General features: G+C 39.1%; 1 pseudogene; it reads left to right on the top strand.

The window, feature by feature from the left end:
* Positions 1-4414: 4414 nt before the first annotated feature.
* LOC103092480 (olfactory receptor 1361-like) lies at positions 4415-5403 on the top strand (annotated as a pseudogene).
* The last annotated feature ends 9805 nt before the right edge of the window (positions 5404-15208 follow it).

Here is a 15208-nt window from a genome sequence, read left to right as displayed (position 1 = left end):
AAGGACAAGGGGAAGTAAGTTAGATGACCTGTAAATACTCCTCTAAATCCAAGATTCATGTAATCATAAAAGGAATCGAAAATAGAATTTTAAAAGAAGGAAAGAACTCTAGAGATATTCTAATCTGATCCTTACTTTGTGAAAACAGTGAGGCTCTAACAGACACAGTGACTTGCCAAAGTGATAACATGTGGTCAATTTGGACCCTCGTCACTTCCACATATTAAAATGACAACCAAAGAAAAGATGAATAGAGCAAGGATATTACTCCACTTTAACCTTTAATGAAGTGCTATGGGTATCAAATCTCAGAGGTTTCTGAAATTGGTAAATTTTCCCACCCCAAGCCAGACTTAGACTCCCATTGGGACAAAAGAACTATGTCCATCCTAGCTTGTCCAAGCATCAAGAATCCCTACTTTCATCTCATCTAAATTAGGGAGAAATTCTCTGAGCCCTCAACAAAATGATGGCTTTGAACTTCCTACTGGTTGGAAAAAAGAAGTAACTGAGCCAGATCCTTAAGCAACAGTGCCTGAGATCTTTTAAACCATCCAGGTAAGGCATAGCAAAATGGTAGCTGCACACACAACTCTTGTTCAAACACTTATACAAAAAAATAACTACTCACAGACCCAGGCAGACAGCTCCCTTTTCCTGTTCTGCTTAATATCAGTGAGAAACTGGATTTCAGGCAATCTTTGCTTGCCTCTTGCCTCACCATGGAAAGGACACAATTTACAGTAGAAAATAGAAGAATCATGACTGGGATAGTGACTTAGTTCCTTTTTGATAGAACTCAGCTAACCTGTAGTCCCTAAGAAAGAATCTTAGAACAGAGAATTGGAAAGAACTTTAAACATCAGCTAGTCCTCAACTTTCATTTTAAAGATGAGGCAAACTAAAGACCAGAGCAAAAGAGCTTGACTAGTCTAAGACCATAAAGGTAGTTAGAGCTGGTATTACAATTAGGTTTTCTAGATCCATATTCAGTGACCTGCCCACTAATTTGAAACAGGACTGCTTTTTTTGAGGCTTGGGAGAATTTTCACAAATTTTCCATTTCTATTTTAAAGAAAGTCTGTAACTTTCTATCTGGCAATTGACTCATTGATAGACTGCACTGTACCTTTCTAACCATGTTTCTCATTTTTCCTTTGATGTGCACCTTCTATCCTATCTAGGTTGCTCTCTGTGCCTCCCAGTGCTTTGTGTTTTCCCACCTACAAAGCCTGGCTTCCCCGCTTTCCCTTTGTCTAACTTGCTCTCCTCTACCCTCGGCTATTCAAATACTACCCACACATCAGTGCTCAGTCAAAATTCCCCCAACCCCTCTCTCTTCTCAATTCAATACACACTGAACTTTCCCTTCTCAGGATTTCTGTAGCATGTGTTGCCTAGTCTCCCCAAGGAATTCTTGTATTCTATGATCCCTTTCTGCTCTAATGTTCTGCAAATCTATAGCCCTAAAATTCTCTATATTTTAAGAGTAGCTTTGGAAATTGTTTATTCTGGTATAAAAACATCAAGGATTTTTGTGAACTCTACAAAAAAGTGTTCTATGTAGCTTTCTCTTTCCCTTTTCTCATCTGCATTATGGAAAAGATATCATCCTGAGGGAGCTAAGTCTTAAGGAGAATTACAGACTGAGAAAGAAAACAAATGAAGGATATCTTTAAATCGAATCACCTAAAGCCAATCTATGGCTTCTTTGAAAATCTACCCAGAAACATTGATGTGGAGCCATGATAAGACTGGAATCTTGGAGAAATCTTGGAATATTGGAGCAATGTAGCAGCCTCCTAAAGATATTTGGGTGAGTTAGGAAAGAGTATTCACATCTAAAGGTGTTGAATTGATACTATTCTCAAAGAATGATAAGATCATAGACTGAGAGCTAACTGTGACCCCAGGGGTCTTCTAACACAATTCCTTCATTTTAAAAATGAAGAACTAAGATTTGGAGAGGTTGGATAATTTGCTTGAAATCATTCAGATATTAAATAACAGAATAAATATTTGAACCTAGGTCACCAGTCTCCAAATATAACTCTTTTAACTACACCACACAATTGTAGCTAATAAAAACTGAAGTTTATATTTAAATAACATTTTAAGGCAATTGGCTCTAAATAACACTGTGAGGTAGATAATACAAATATTATTAACACTTCCTAGCTGTGTGACCCTGGACAATTCATTTAATCTCCTTTGCCTATTATGAACCTTAAAAATTCCCCATTGGGACTATTCCCCATTTGGGCAGTGAAGCTACTTAGATCAGGAATGTGAGAACTCTACTTAGATCAGGAATGTGAGACCTCTACTCCACCCCTACTTAAGCCTGCTTTAGGGAAAAAAACTCCTTGCTGAACAATGTACAAAAGTACTTAAACCCGTACTTAAGCCATGCCTATTTTAGGACTAATACAAAAAGGGTGCTAAGTACCTATAAAGGTCAAGCAACTTGTGAATTTTACAAGGAACAAAGAGGTGAGAAACTTACTCAGAGCTTTCCTGGTGTAAATTACTCAAAAGATTAGTCTACTCAGGTATGAACTAAGAATGGTCTGTCCTTTGAAAAACATCTACTGTGGTTGGTAGATATAAGGACTTAGGGGAGGTGACATAGGAGAAAATGCCCTTTAAATAGGAGCTCAGATTCATTCAGAAAAACATTCAGATTGAGGATTGAGCTGGTGGAGGCAGCTGAGATGATGCTGGCCTGGTGTCACTAGAATCCTTGCTTGGACAGATCTTGTGGTGAGTGATTAAGGACTGACTGATCTTTCTTTAGGGCTTACACCTGGGTTGGTCAGGGCTGCCTGGGCTGGCCTATCCTTTTCTCATTTATTTTCCTTTTTCTCTCTCTCTCTCTCTCTCTTTCTTTAATTCCTCATTGTATTAATTAATTAAAGTCCCTGTAAAACCTAGTTGACTTGGGTATATATTTAATAATTGGGAATATTTCCCTGGCAACCACCTTATATATTGATTTAATAACAAGACACTGTAGCGAAAACATATTTTCTGTGGTCACAATTTACTCATCTACTCTTTTATCTACTACAACTTAAGTCTTCCACTATTTTAATCACTACACTATCCCTTACTGCTCATCTGCCTTAGACCCAATAAATAGTATTGATCCTAAGATGGAAGGTAAAGGTTTAAAAATATATGTTTCAAATTTTAAATACTATGCTAACTTTTTTAAAGCTCTCTCCATAAAAGTATTTATCAGGTTGTTAATGTAGAATTCTACTGTTTAAAACAAAAAGACAACAGTATAAAATAAGTTGTTGTGAACTGAATCTTAACTAAATATTCAATTTGTAGATTAAACTCAGTGAACTGAAACAAATATTATCAATAATTTTTGTCTGTCTTTATTTATTTCTACCCATGGTGCTAACTCTAATATCTATTCCTTGAGTCTATATCTGTGATTTAAACATTTCCAAAAATTCCTAGTGTGGAAAATTTCTCCACCAGTGCAGATTTAATTCAGCTCTTTTCTCATTTAACTTATAGTTTCAGACATTCAGTAATGAGTTCAGAGGACTAGTGAATCAGCATGCAGCCCATCGCATGACAAAATGGTGATGGATTCAGGGTGCAAAATGAGAAATGTTTTTTGCATGTGGCCATGTGAGGGTGAGTTTTCCTTGACTATGCATCTTTCCTTTCCCTTTTTTCTTTTTAATGGTATAAATGGGCTGGGAGGGAAAGAAAATTAATTTTTAATTCATTGAAACAGAATATAATAAAAATGAATAGAAATACATTGGAGGAGGGCATTTATAGTCATGAACAGTTAACTGAGGATATGATAAGAGACTAAATACCCAGGATCACACAGCTAAAATGTGTCTGAGACTGGACTTAAGTAAACCTAAGGCTTCCTGACTCCAAGGCTGCCTCCCTCTACCAAAAACACTTTACATGAACTGCAGGAAAAGTGCATAAGAGTATAGAGATGGAATTTTAGGTATGAATGAGAGTGAGTGGCATGCAAATCAAAATGTTTAATTAATCATAGCAATGTCCCAGATATATGTACTTTATGAATATTTTATAGACTGTTCATGACATTAATTACTAAGTGAATTCACTATTTTTGAGTTGCTCAATTCAAAACAATTTACATTATTTCTCTGCTTATTAAGTTTAAGTCAGGTCTCAAAGCATGACCAAAACCTTAATTCCCTGACATAATAATTTGATCATTAATCTAAAAGACTGGACTAACTAACTTTACAGTTAACTTAATACCAAATACAGAACTATCTTATATTTGGGGGCATGTAAGAAAACTAGTTCATAAATAATGAGTGTAAGTAGCTATGAAACTTCTGTTATCTTGGGTTGATTGAGTCACAATCAACAACTGTATATTGTGTCTCTGGCAGATATGAAGAGAAAAAATCAAAGCAGTATCTCTGAATTCCTTCTCCTGGGGCTCTCCAGCCAGCCAGAAGAGCAGCAAATTATCTTCTAGCTAATCCTCTTTGTCTATATGGTCACTGTGATTGGGAACCTGCTCATCATTCTGGCTATTGCCTTGGATGCCTGTCTCCACTCGCCCATGTACTTCTTTTTGGCCAATCTCTCATTTACTGACATTTGCTTTTCATCAGTTACAATCCCGAAGATGTTGGTGAATCACATAATAGGAAGAAACTCCATCTCTTATGTGGAGTGCATGATGCAAATGTATTTTTTTATTGGTTTTGGAATTATGGATGGGTTTCTCCTGATGGTTATGGGTTATGACCGCTACCTGGCCATTTGCCGCCCACTCCACTACACCATGGTTATGCATCCTGGACTTTGCATCCTTCTGGTGGCCATATCCTGGGTCATCACTAATCTTCATGCACTTTTACATACCCTACTAACAACTCAATTATTCTTCTGTGCTGACAACACAATCCTCCACTTCTTCTGTGATCCCTACCCAGTTCGAAAACTCTCCTGTTCAGACACCTACATCAGTGACTTGGTGGTGTTCACTGAGGGTGGGGTAGTATTTGTTACCCCATTTACATGCATTGCCATCTCTTATGTTTTCATATTCTCCAATGTAATGAAGATCCCATCTACTCAGGGGATACAGAAAGCCCTGTCCACATGTGGCTCCCACCTCACTGTGGTTTTTCTCTTCTATGAGGCTATAATGGGTGTCTATTTGCATCCTTCATCCTCCTATTCAGGTGTGGACACAGTGGCCTCAGTTATCTTTACTGTGGTGATCCCCACACTTAATCCCTTTATTTATAGCTTGAGAAATCAGGACATGAAGATAGCTCTACGGAGACTGATTCTTAGAAAAGCAATTTTGTAAACCTCAGAATTATTGAATTCAAGTGAATTCAACACATTAAATAATAAAGCAACAAATATTTATTAACTATCTATTCTATATCAGGCTCTATGCAAAGAGCTAGAGCAGCAAAAATGAAAATAAAACTATCCCTGCCTTCAAAACCCTTATATTGTATTAAAGAAAATAAGACATATGTATAAATGTACATACACATGTATGCATATTTGTATATACAAATATAAAATATAGTAGTAGTAGTAGAAGTGGTAGTCTCTCAGTGACCGAGAATGACGATTGTCTTTGTGCATTATCATCTATTGATGTACCCTCATGTGGCTTTGAAGTCCAAAGGCTGAGGCGCAGAGTCTGTGGCACATGGGGCCTGGGACGCCAGTTGTTACGGGAGGTGCGGCTGTGGCCTGGTGTCGGCGTTCACGCGCAGCGGCAAGACGCCGACGTAGTTCATCTTCAAAGGTGGTGGCGGCCTGGTGAATGTGGGTTCACCAGCTGCTTCTGTCAGAGGCAGCGAGTTCTAGTTGCTTTGGGGTCATGCCAGCCCACTTCAAGTTGGACTTTAGCTGATCCTTGAATCTTTTCTTTGGTCGGCCTTGTTTCCTGAGTCCAGCTGACAGTTCACCATAGAATACCTGTCTTGGTATTCGCTGTGGGTCCATGCGGATGACGTGTCCAGACCATCATAGCTGGGTTTGGAGGACCATGACTTCGATGCTGGTGGAGTTGGCTCTGTCGAAGACTTCCTGGTTAGTGATTCGGTCCTGCCATCGGATCCTCATGATTGACCGGAGGGAGCATTGGTGGAATTGCTCCAACTGCTTCATGTGCTTCCGGTACAGTGTCCATGTCTCACAACCGTACAGGAGCGAGCTGAGGACCACTGCATTGTACACTTTGAGCTTCGTCGCAGTGCTTACACCTCTGTGTTGGAGGACTTTGCAGTGCAGCCGCCCAAGTGCCTGGCTGGCCTTTTGGATTCTGGCATTAATCTTGTGGTCTAGGGACCCGTCATTGGTGATGGTGCTGCCCAGGTACTTGAAAGTGTTGACGTTAGAAAGCTGCGTGCCATCGATTGTAATGCACGGCTGGTTCGTTGGCCTCCCTGGTGCAGGTTGGAACAGCACCTCTGTTTTGCTGAGGCTGATAGTCAGGCCAAACTGTTTTGTTGCGGTGGAGAACCTGTCCACAATGGTTTGGAGATGATTTTCTTGGTGGGCCATGAGAGCACAGTCATCTGCGAAGAGAGCTTCCAGGATGAGTCTCTCTGTTGTCTTTGTTTTTGCGGTCAGGCGGCGAAGGTAGAATAGTGAGCCATCCAGTCAGTATTTGATGTAGACGCACAGTTCTAGATCCATCACAGCATGTCGTAATATTTGGGTGAGGTAAAGGTTGAATAGTACCAGAGCGAGGACACAGCCTTGTTTCACGCCATTGGAGATGTTGAAGCGATCAGAAGTCTCTCCACCAGATAGGACTTCCCCTGTCATGTCGACATGAAAGAGCTGGATCAGTTTGATGAATTTTGCTGGGCAACCGAGCTTGCTGAGGATCACCCACAATGCGTCCCTGTTCACTGTGTCAAATGCCTTCGTCAGGTCTATGAAGACAATGTAGAGACTTAGGTTCTGCTCAAGGCATTTTTCCTGCATTTGCCTCACCATGAAGACCATGTCGATGGTGCTGCGATCTGGTGGGAAGCCACATTGTGATTCAGGCAGATTCTGCTCTGAAACAGATGACAGGAATCTGTTGAGTATAACACGGGCGAGGATCTTTCCAGCAGTGGAGAGTAGTGAGATGCCTCTGTAGTTGTCACAGGCTGCTCATGAGCCTTTGTTCTTGTATAGGGCTACGATGGAGGTATCTCTGAGTTCTGCGGGCATGTCTTCCTCTTCCCATATGCTGGTCAGCACTATGTGGAATGCCTGGAGCACCTTTCCATTTAAGGCCTTGTACACCTCGGTTGGGATCCCGTCTTTACCGGGTGCCTTGCCTGCACTCATTTGTTGAATGGCTTTTTGGACTTCCTCTATTGAAGGAGGGACATCAAGTTGTTCAGTGGTGCGGTTTTGGGGGATCTGGTCAAGGGCGCTTTGGTTGACTGAAGAGGGTCGGTTGAGAAGCTGACTGAAGTGTTCTTTCCACCTGTTGCTGATGCCTTTGTTATCTTTTATGAGTGTGTCACTGTCAGAGGATAGCAAGGGAGTGGTGGTGGGTTTTAATGGCCCATAGACAGTCTTGAGGGATGAAAAATTGTTTGTAGTTTTTCGTATCAGCAAAATGCTGGATTTCTTCTGCCTTTTTTTCCCACCATCGGTCTTGCATCTTCCTGATCTCACGCTGCGCTGTGGCTTGGAGAGACTTGAATCTGTCCTTTTTAGGAGCAGAGTTTGGGTTATTTTGCCACTCCATAAAGGCTTTGTTCTTTTTGCTCAACAGGTCTTCAATAGCAGTGTTGTTCTCCTCGAACCAGTCCTGGTGGTTGCATTGTTTGGGGCCTATGACTGCCTTTGATATTTCCTTCACTGCATCTCTGAACTGGTTCCATTTCTCAGTTGAGCTTCCAGTGAGTGGTCCCTTGGCAGACAGCTTGTCATACAGGCAAGACTGGAATGTTTGCAAATAAGATGGATCTCTAAGATGACTCACTTTGTAAAATGTGCGAACTGCCTGGGCGTGTTTTGGATGGTGAGGTGCAATGCGCATTTGAAGAGTCGCTCTAACCAATCAGTGATCTATCCAGCATTCAGCTCCTCTCATGGCTCTAGAGATCTTTACATCCTGGTTGTCTCGCTGGCGTACAATGATGTAATCAATGAGATGCCACTGTTTTGATCGTGGCTGCATCCATGTTGTTTTATATTTGTTCACCATTCTGAACACAGTATTCAAAAGAAATTCACATTCATTTTGGGTGCATGGGAGTCTGGTAGATTTAGCAGTTTCAAGGGAAAATCAGCAACTGAGCTAAGCTTTTAAGAAGCACATCATTCTGAAATAAGAATATGATCTTTAACAGAACTTCTGCTCTTCACAAAGAAGGTAAAATATTATCTTATTCCTCACTATTAAGATATGGAGGTGAGAAAGTATGGAAGACAGCTAGTTCAAAAGAATAGAACGAAAAGATGGAACACCATTTATAGGGAACAGCAAACAGACCATTTGGGTTGCAGTGTAGTATGTGAAGACTAATGGGAAATATGCCTGTTGTGGAAAAGCAGGCAGGATCCAGATTGCAATGAACTTTAACTACCAGTCAGTAGAATTTGTCCTAAAACAAGGGTTATTAGCCTTTTGTGTATGTGATGAGTTCCTTTGGAACTTTGGTTAAATCTGTGGTCCCTTTTCAGAATAATGTTAATAAAAAATTCATAGGATTACAAAGGAAACCAATTATATAAAAATGTATTAAGGTGAAAGAAAGAAGAGGGGGGAGGGAGGGAGGGAGGGAGGGAGGGAGGGAGAGAGAAAGGGAGAGAGACAGAGACAGAGAAAGAGAGACAGAGAGAGGGGGGGGACAGGGGAGGGAGGGAGAGAGAGAGATACTTTTAACATTTACAGACCTGAGGTTCAAATGTCTCTCCTAGAGGAAGTAGAGAACCAATAGAAATTTTTGAACAAGGGAGTGCTATGATAAAAGTTGTGCATTAGGAAAATTTCTTTGGCAGCTATTTTGCAGGATGAATTTGAGACATGAGAGATTTGAGAAAAGAAGACCATTGAGGAGGCCATGGAAGTAATACAGATGATGGGGGGTGTATAATGTGAGTAGAGAGTGGCAATAGATGTTAAATATACTATGAAGGCAAAAATCTAAGACTTGGTATGTAATTAGACATAGAGAGGGCAAGGAAGAGAAAAGAATAGAGAATAACAACAAATTTTCAAACCTGAGTAAATTAAAGGATAGTGATATCCTTAAATGGTATATGTCATTTCAGTTACTTGATCAATAAACATTTAATAAGTGCCAACTATATGCCAGGGACTCTGCTAAGTGTTAAGGATACAAAGATAGATAAAGAAGTCTCTCATGAAGCTCACAATCTAATGGGAGATACAACATTCAAACTACTATATACAAACAATCTATGTAAAAGTTAATGAAGGAGGGCAAAAGAATTTAGGGATATGAGAAAGATTTCTTGTATCACGTGAGGTTTTATCCATGACTTGACAGGAGCCAAGGAAACCAGAAGGCAGAGATTTTAGAGGTAGCATAAAGGGGAGATTGAAATGTCTTTTGGAATGTGGAGTTTGAGATCTATATTTTTCCAACCCTTTGAGCATTCTCCTGGTCAACCTGTCCCTGGAAGACCTGTGCCTCCTTTCCACCACAATGCCCAGAGCCTCCATGTCCTGGTGACAGGACACCAGTCCATTACCCATGCAGAAGACCTTTGTCTTGTTTAATATGGTTGCTGGCAACACAAATGGCAATGCTTTAGCTATGTGATAGTCTGCCCAGTGAAACTTCAGGGAGGCTGAATGGTCACAAGGGAAAAAAAATACAGAGATCCTACATAACTGAAAAGAGGGATGGTTTGAGGGGCAGCTAGATGACTCAGTGGATAGAGTGCAAGGCCTGGAGATGGGAGGTCCTGGTCTCAAATCTTGTTTCAGACATTTCCTAATTGTGTGACCTTGGACAAGTCACTTAACCCAAATTACTCAGCCCTTCCTGCTCTTCTGCCTTGGAATGGATGCTTAGCATCATTTCTAAGACAAAAGCTAAGGTGTTTTTTTTTCGAGGTGAGGGAAGTTTCAAGATTCAAAATAAATATTCCACAAGTTCGGAAGAGTCTGAGGCTTGAATAGATTAATCCTATGAAAAGGTCAACAAAGACAATGAAAGTCCCCTAGAACCAGACTGCATTCATACTTTCATCCTTAGCTAGTCATACACATAAGAAGCCAAATGTCTTTCTCTAAATGAATTGATGCTGATCATCATAAGCCAGGCTTGAGTACATTACTGAAAAAATTGATTTTGACCCAGAAGGATTATCAAATAGCAGACATCAGGCCTTTCCCTCCTTTGTAGAGCTGGCAAACTTCAGAGTCAAGACTCTGAAGGAGTCAGAGAGGAAGGGCTTTGGCCAATACAGACTAAGGGTTATTGCCATGGTGGAAAGAGGACTGTGCCTGAAGAGTGTAATATCCACCAGCCAGACCAGTGGCTGAAGGTGCTAAAAGACTGCAGCAGCACATCAGAGGACGAGCCCAAGGCATCCAGTGTATCTGCCTATACCCAGAAACCTCCCTTTCTGAAAAGAGCCCAGGGACAGAGCAACCTGCCTGACCCAGACCAGAAGCTCCTGCTATAGCAGAGTGGCAGGTCCAACTCTGACTGACAGCAGCACCCTAATATCACAGTAGTCTACCTAGCCCAGATCAGAAGCAGCCAAGCCTGGTGAGGAGACAGTATAACAGCCAAATAGAGTCCTTGAGCCAGTCCAGTAACAGGATGGCCCATTCAGTACTGTCTAAATGACCTCTAAGAAGGAAAACCACAGCTGAGACACCCATCCAGAAAGGATGTCCTGGGAGGATCCAGTCCAGCAGATCAGCAGAGCAACTAGACCATCTACTATAAAGTTTTCGAGGACCCTCTGAGGAAAGGAAAAATAGAGACCCTGAAGTTCCCGAGTTGCAACTTGCCTTAGCCTTATGGATACCGTACATGTGTGCCTTGAGACCCTTATACTTCAAGTTTAGATCCACTGTTGACCTCACTCTGTAAGTATATTTGGGAGAGAATACACCCTTGAATTTAGGGCAAATGTCTTGTTATCAGTGTTTTTACTGAGTCATTTGAATATACACTTTTGCTAAATAATTAGATCTACTGCCTTTTTTCTTTAAACTCTTACTTTTTGTCTTAAAATAATACTAAGTATTAGTTCCAAGGCAGAAGATTGGTAAGAGCTATACAATTTGGGTTAAGTGATTTATTTGCCTAAGATCCCACAAGTAGGAAGTATCTGAGACCAAATTTGAACTGAGGACTTCCTGTCTGTAGACCTAGTTCTCTGTCCACTGAGCCACCTAGCTCCCCATCCTGGAATATTTTTTAAGGGAAAAAACAATGGTGAGAGCTTTTGCATTAGTCTGTGGAGGAGAAACCTTATAAAGTTTTGTCTAGATCCCTGAAAATGATTGTGCCATCCGTCTGGAGTTTCAATATGCCAATGCCAGTGCAAGTTGAGGATTCTTATTAATAATAACACTTATTAAACTCATTATAGCCAAAATTGAAATTGTAGCTTGACCCTTTAAAATCTGCCCTCTTCCCCATTCTATTACTATTGAAAGTACTACCACCCTCCCAATCAAAATTCAAAACATATCTTTGACTCCTTACACCCTCTCACCTCACCTTATCTAATCTATTGCTAAATCATATTGATTTTAGCTTCATAACATCTCACACCCTCTTCTATCCTCTGACGCTGTCACCAAGCTGGTATAGGTCCTCATCACTTCAAGGCTGGACTATTCCAGTACTCTGCTTCCTGATCTTCCTGCCACAAGTCTCTCCCCTCTCTCCTCCAGCCTCCACTCAGCAGTCAAATTAATCTTCCTAAAGCAAAACCATCTCACCTCCCTTATTCAATAAACTCTACTGGTTCCCTATAACCTCCAGGATCAAATACAACATTTTTTATTTAGTGCTTAACTTCCCCCACTGCCTATCCAGTCTTCTTATACCTTACAACCTGTTCCCTTTGCTCCAGTAACACTGGACTCCTTGCTGTTCTTCATAGAAGATGCTCTATATTTCTTGTAATTCAGTTCATATTGTGATCAGTTCTTTACCATGATAACCAACACTTAAGATTACCACTCACAGTGGTAGCCGGCTTTTTAAAATTTTGTATGTTAATAAACATGGAAGAAACTGGACCTGTTATACTTTTTCTCAGAAAAAATCAATAATAGTTTGTATGGAATTATGAAATTTTATTGCTTTCAATACACTATTAGTTGACATCTATTTTGTATATGTTTTGAATTTTCATTTCAACAAATAAATGCCGCTGTGAAAACTAGTAGAATAAAATCTCTGGACTAATTAAAATTATTGTATAAGAGTTTGGGAAAGAAAATGGTTTTCATATCATCATAATCACGAGAAAAATAATAACTAATGTAGATACTGCTTCAAATGTGGCAATCTTGGCAATTATTATCCCATTTTATCCTCACAGTAGCTCTGTGAAGAAGGTGCTATTTTTATTGATAATCAAAATCAAAAGCAAAAATCAATATCAAAAACAAAAATCAAGCCCAGGTTTGTAGTATTTGCTGATTTCCTAAATGTAAATATTTATACTGAAACTTCAGCAGTCAACTCCCATGATCCTGACCAAGTTCATTTCAGCAAATTCCTGGTTCTGCCTCACTAGAGGACTGAATTGGACATTTAACTTGTGTAGGACTTAGAGGGGATTCTTCAGACATAGATTGGACTACATGATTGCTAGATTCCCTGTGATGCTTGAGATTCTACAATTCTGAGAAAACTTTATAATATTGCAACCCCATTATTATTTAGAAATAATGTCACAGAATAGCAAGGGAATCAATGAAAAAATATGAAAGTGGGCAGCCCAGGAATATTAGATTTCAAACTGTATTACAAGGTCGTGGTCATCAAAACAATCCAGTATTAACTAAGAAATAGAGCAGTAGATCAGTGGAATAGATTAGCTACATAATACCTGGTAGCAAATGACCATATTTATTTAGCATTTGATAAACCCAAATATCCAAGCTTTTGAAACAAGAAATTGCTACCAAAAAAAAAAAAACTGCTGGGAAAAAAACTGGAAAAACATATGGCAGAGACTAGATATAGACCAACAACTCACAATCGAAAATCAAAATGGATACATGATTTAGACATAAAGAGTGACACCATAAATAAATTAGGAGAGCATAGAATAGCTTAGCTTCAAGATACATGAATAAAGGAAGGCTTTTAGACTGCTCTCACAAAAAAAGAATAATATGGAAATGGAAATATGTTTTGAGTGATAAAACTGCATAACCCAGTGGAATTGCTTGACCATTCTGGGAAGGGGGGAGAAAAAAACGGGAAGGAGACTACCTGAATCATATAACTTTGGGAAAACATATGTAAATTTGTTATTGGAATAAAACAAAGTTAATTTTTTTAAAAAGGAAGACTTTAGGAACAAAGAAAAGATAAAATTATAAAATATAAAATGGATACTTTTGGATTATCTTAACTTAAAAAGGTATCCAAATAAAACAAATACAACCAAGAATAGAAGGAAAGCAGAAAGCTGGGGAAGAGGGGATTTTATAGCAAGTATCTCTGATAAAGGTCTCATTTCTCAAATATATGGACAGTTAAGTTAAACTTGTGAAAAAAAGTCATTCTCTAATTGATAGTCAAAGGATAGGCAGTTTTCAGATAAAAAAATGAAAGTTAACTATAATCATGTGAAAAATGCTATAAATCACTGCTGATTAGAGAAATACAAATTAAAACAGCTCTGAGGTACCACTTCACATCTATCAGAATAGCTAATATGCCAGAAAAGGAAAATGATAAATTTTTGATAGGATGGAGGAAAATTGGGGCACTGTTGGTGGAGTTGCAATCTGATCCAACCATTCTAGAGAGCCATTTGGGACTATGCTCAAAGGACCCTAAAACTGTGCATATTCTTTAATACATCAATAACATTACTAGGCCTATATCTCAAAGAGAACATGAAAAGGGGAAAGAGCATATTTGTGCAAAAATATTTACTGTGGTTCTTCTTATGATAGCAAAGAATTGGAAACTGAGTGGTTATCCATCAATTTAGTAATGGCTGAACAAGTTCTGGCATATGATTGTGATGGAATACTATTGTGCTATAATGAAAAGCAAACAGAATGATTTCAGAAAAATCTGCAAAGAATTATATGAACTGACACAAAGTGGAGAGAGCCAAAACCAGAAAAAACATTGTACATAGTGACAGCAATATTTTTTGACAAATGACTGTTCATGACCTAGTTATTCTCAGCAATGCAGTGATCCAAGTGAGACAATCCAAGAAACTGAGGATGAAAAAAAATGTCATCCATTCCCTGAGAAAGAGCTGATGAAGTCTGAATGCAGACTGAAATATACTGTTTCACTTTCTTTCTACTTTTGTTGTTTGAGATCTTTTCCACAAAAAGACCAACATGAAAAAGTTTTACATGATTTCACATGCAAAATCAATATTACATTGCTCACTAACTCAGGGAGAGGAGGAAAAGTAGAAGAGAGAGAGAGACAGATGATAGATGAGAAAGAGGGAGAGAATTTGAATTCAAAGCTTTAAAAATTAATGGTAAAATTGTTTTTACATGTAAATAGGGAAAAATAAAAGATGATCCTCCTAGAGCAAGACATCAAGGTCTTCCACCAACCTACTCATCCTCCTCTAGATATTCTGTGATTTATCAAAATCTTTCCTAAAACATGGCTCATAGAAAATATTATTCCAGATGCATTTTCTTCAGAGTAACATATTGTTGGACCTCCCTAATCCTTTCTTAATGGAGTTTAAAATTTTATTTTCTTGTATGTCATATCAGTTAGTTTAGGAGCATTTTTCATACTACTTATTCCTAATAAACTTCTACTCCAATACACCCCTAATTTTTTTGAAGGCAAAATGCTGTCTAGTCACACCTTCTTTAGTCTATACCTATGAAATTGCTTTTTGTACCACCTTATATTTGTAGGAATATATTTCATCTTATTAAAATTCTAGCCTGTCAAATCCTTTTATGTAGTGACTGTCATCCAACATGTTAGTCTTCCTTACTGTCTTTGTGTCATTGCAAATT

This window comes from Monodelphis domestica, chromosome 1, assembly GCF_027887165.1.
Source record: "Monodelphis domestica isolate mMonDom1 chromosome 1, mMonDom1.pri, whole genome shotgun sequence".
NCBI classification, from domain to species: Eukaryota; Metazoa; Chordata; class Mammalia; order Didelphimorphia; family Didelphidae; genus Monodelphis; species Monodelphis domestica.
The sequence above is the reverse complement of the archived record's forward strand: the minus strand, read 5'-3'. Positions and strand labels throughout refer to the sequence as shown.